Consider the following 4,459-nt stretch of genomic DNA (forward strand, 5'->3'; position numbering starts at 1 on the left):
TAATTTGAACTAACACTATGCCACAATCTGAGTTGCTAAATAATAGTTAACACTAAAAGTAACAATAGCTATCATATATTAAGATCTAATTTCTTCTAGGCACTAAACTAAGCATAAACACATATTGCTTCTTTAAATTCCCACAGCCTTATGATCTAGACATATTTATCTGCATTTTAAAGAAAAAAACCTGAGACTTTGTGAAATTTAGTCACTTGCCTAAAATACACAACCTGGATTCAAACCTGAGACGGTATGGTCTTAGAGTTGGGCTCTGAAACAGAGTCTTTCAGTGATAAAATTAAAATGATGAACCATCAATTACTTTTACAGTTCTCCATGTTGAACAAATTTAGAAATAATCCTCTTCCTTCCAAATTCATTAACTTCAGTTAAGGTTAAAATGGTAAGTAAGTTTAAAAAAAAAATAAAAATAAAATAAAAAAAAATGGTAAGTAAGTTTAAAGAGCAATGTTGTACCAAATCTACTTCAGGTTTTTAAAATTTGAAGAAGATAGGCAGTAACTATTCAACCAGAAAGTAAGACAATAATTTACTGTAGATTTTATTAACTAGTAGTTTAGAAAGATGAACTCTATTATGGAAGCTGGAAAGTAAAAATACTTTGTCAGACTCCCTTACGGCTATACATTGTCTTACAGTTAGACATGTACAATGAACTGTAAACAGAAGTCATAGAGTGGTTCTTATGGGAAAACTTTTTAAAAGTAAAAACAGTCCTTTGAGTCTCTCAAACTTTGCTTCCATAATTGAGGGAATCAAGAAGAAAGGAAATATGACTTTCTTCAATTAATCTATAAAATTATTAAGCTTTATAACAACTCCATTGAAAATAAATGTCCTGTATAGTTCCTTAGCAAAGCAACAAGTGTATCTGTGTTTGCCTTTGGGAAGAGAGAGGTGAGGGAACTGTGGGCCATTTGAAAGTGTTCTTGCTGGGAAGAGTCATACAGCACTCAGAGATTTGCAGAGTAGACAAAAGTAATAAATCAAACCAATTTTTTGGAGACTGATGAAAACAAAAATGTAGCAGCACAGAGGAAGTAAACCTTGATCTAAGAAATGAAAATAGAGATTATTCATGAAAATTTTTGATGCCTCATACAACATAAATATATGCTGGAATGACAGGTGAATTAATCATGAGGCTTTCTTGAGAGATTTGAAATCTACTCCTTGGCTAATTTGTATCTGTACTTATAACGGAAATAATTTGCTTTAACTTATAAGTTTTTCACCTCCCAAATCTGATAAATGGTATAATCTATGAAAGACATTTAAGACCTTTAAAAGAAACATTATTGTTGGTATAGCTAATGAAATTATGATAAGTTAAAATTACAGAATTAAGATTTTTTCAGACTGTTAAGAATATGATTCAAAATTGATTTCATCTAGTCTATAAAGAAAATTTCTTGTTAATTCTAAACAATGAAACCCCTGAAAAAAATTAGGAAACATTTCTTTATAAAGTCTACCTTTTAGCAACTAAAAAGAAAAAAATAATTTGTAAATTTTGGTAAAAATATCTGTTTCCACTCATGAAGTATAATTTTTTTGTAATTTGCTCTCCCTTGGCTAACTAGGAAGGAAAAAAATTGAGGCAGACCTTACTTTAATGCTCATATTCTGACTAGAGGCAATTTCCCAAGCAGGGGCAGAGAGGGTTGAACAAAACAGAATTTGAAGTTTCACTGAGTTAAGGAAGCAAAGCTTACTATTTTGGGAGGCAGAGGTTTCTAGAATTTATAGGGCAGAGTGACAGAGAGTAGGGAACAAAACAGAGAAAGAGCTTTACTGTATTTCTGTCTGAACCCCATCTGTCATCCATAAAGTGAAATTTCATGAGACAGACAACGACCAACTATAGGGAAAGAACAATTAGTAAGAATCTATAAGCTTAGTAATTTCAGACCTCAGAGAGATCTGAGAGTAATTCCAGTTTTCCTACTAACCAAAGTGGAGAGAAATTATAAATATATATATATATATATATGGCTTTCAGTAGAGATTAAGAAAGGTCAAGCTTTAGAAGTCAAGTGAAACTAGCTGTAGACTCTAGGCTATTTAGATTCACCTTATAAAAGTTCAGAATAAGCCGGAAGAAACTCACCTTGTTATGCAAGGAGTTTAACTACCTGTAAGAATAAAGTATGCTCTTTAAAGAAATATAACATAATCCAGTACTCTACATTATAAAATTTACAATATCCAGCATCCATTCAAAATTTACTGAATGTAATGAGGCAGAAAAATGTAAAATATATCCAGAATAAGCAGTCATTAGAAACAAACAGAAAAATAACAGATGATAGACTTAGGACACAGAAACTATTAAACAGCTGTTATAAATATTATAAATATGTTCCAAGATTTAAAGACAAACATGGACATAATGAAGAGAAGGATATAAGGTATAAAAGATAATCAAAGGGAATTCTGGAGATAAAAATATCTGGAAATAAAATATTCTGGAAGTAAAAATTTCACATTTTGAATCAACATCAGATGAAATACATTAAAAGAAAAATAAGTGAACTTGAAAGCACAGCAATAAATACTATAAAAAATGTAGCATAGAGATAAAAGCGTCGTCTAATATACATGTAATTAGAGTTCCAGAAAGAGATTGAGTTATATAACTTTCATAATTATAAATACACAGATCCAAGATGTCAAGTAATCTAAAATGGAATAAACACAATGAAAACTACTTGTTGAAAGCAAGTGAAAAAACATCTTTAAAACACCCAGAAAAAGAAGGCATATACACAGGAAATAAGATCACAAGTTCACAGAGTTATTTTCAGAAACTGCAAACAAAAACCAATGAAACATCATCTCTAAAGAGTTGAAAAAAAATCTGGTAATTTAGAATTCTATAACTAGCAAATCATCTATCAAAAACTATTATGAAATAAAGAACTATGAATAAAAATGACAAAATCTGTTGCCAGTAGGTGTAGACTATAAGAAATGTTAAAGGAAGTACTTCAGGTTGAGAGGAAAATGACACTAGATAGAAACTAGAATCTACCCAAATATTGATGAATGTCAAAAGTTGTAAATGTAATGGAAGGGGATAAGGATAAAGAATGGAAGGGAGATGGAAAGATACTGTTGTAAAACAGTTGACCCTTGAACAGCACTGGTTAGAACTGCATGGGTTCATCTACAGGAGGATTTTTTTTCAATAAATATATACTACAATAATACACAGTTGGTGTTTGGTTGGATCTGGAACCACAAATATGGAGGGCAGAGTGTAAAGCTATACTCAGATTTTCAACTGTGAGGGGTTGGCACCCTAACCTCCACATAGTTCAAGAGTGAACTGTAATCCTACATTAAGCCTGACGTCATGTAGTAATATTTGAAAGTCAGTTGTGATAAATTAAAGATGTCTGTTGCAATCCATTGAGTAACCACAAAAAAAAAAAAAAAAAAAACAACAAAAAACAGGGATATAGCTAATAATCCAAAAGCAGTCCTTAAATAAAACCACTAAACAAAAATTTAACAAATTCAGAAGAAGTTTAATTAGAGGAAAAGAAGAATAAGCAACACATGGGGCAAATCAAAACCAAATTTATTTCACAAACCTAAATAAAGGGAAAGACATCCTATGTTCATGGATTAGAAAATTTAATATTGTCAAGATGACAATACAACCCAAAGTGATCTATAGGTGCAATGCAATCCCTATCAAAATTCTAATGCTGCTTTTTTGTAGAAATGGAAAAGTTGATCCTCAAATTCATATGGGATTTCAAGGGTTGCCAAACAGCTAAAAAATATAGAAAAAGAATAAAACTGGAGGAGTCACACTCTCACTTTCAAAACTTACTACCAAACTACAGTAACCAAAGCAATGTAGATGAACATGTAGATCAGTGAAATAGACATAAGATTCCAGAAATAAAACCATACATATAAGGTCAACTGAGAGTCAACAAGGGTGTCAAGAAAATTGAATGGGGAAAAGAAAAGTCTCTTCAACAAATAATATGTAGATAGCTGCAAATCCACATGCAAAAATAAATAAAATTGGACCCCTAACTCTCACCGTATACAAAAATTAACTCAAAATGCTTCAACAAACTAAATATAAGAGCTAAAACCATAAAACTCTTAAATGAAAACAGGGGTAAATCTCAATAACCTTGAATCTGGCAAAGAATAATTCTTAGATATGAAATCAAAAACATGAACAACAAAAGGAAAAATAGATAAGTTGGATTTCATCAAAATTAAAAACTTTTTGTACATTAAAGACCATTGTCAAGAAGGTGAATGAACAACATATATAATGGCAAAAAATGTTTGCAAATTTTGTATTTGATAAGAGTCTCGTACCCAGAATATACAAAGAATACTAACAATTCAATACAAAGACAACCTAATTTAAAAAATGGACAGGGTTGAATAAACAGTTCTC

The sequence above is a fragment of the Pseudorca crassidens genome, chromosome 17, assembly GCF_039906515.1.
Source record: "Pseudorca crassidens isolate mPseCra1 chromosome 17, mPseCra1.hap1, whole genome shotgun sequence".
NCBI classification, from domain to species: domain Eukaryota; kingdom Metazoa; phylum Chordata; class Mammalia; order Artiodactyla; family Delphinidae; genus Pseudorca; species Pseudorca crassidens.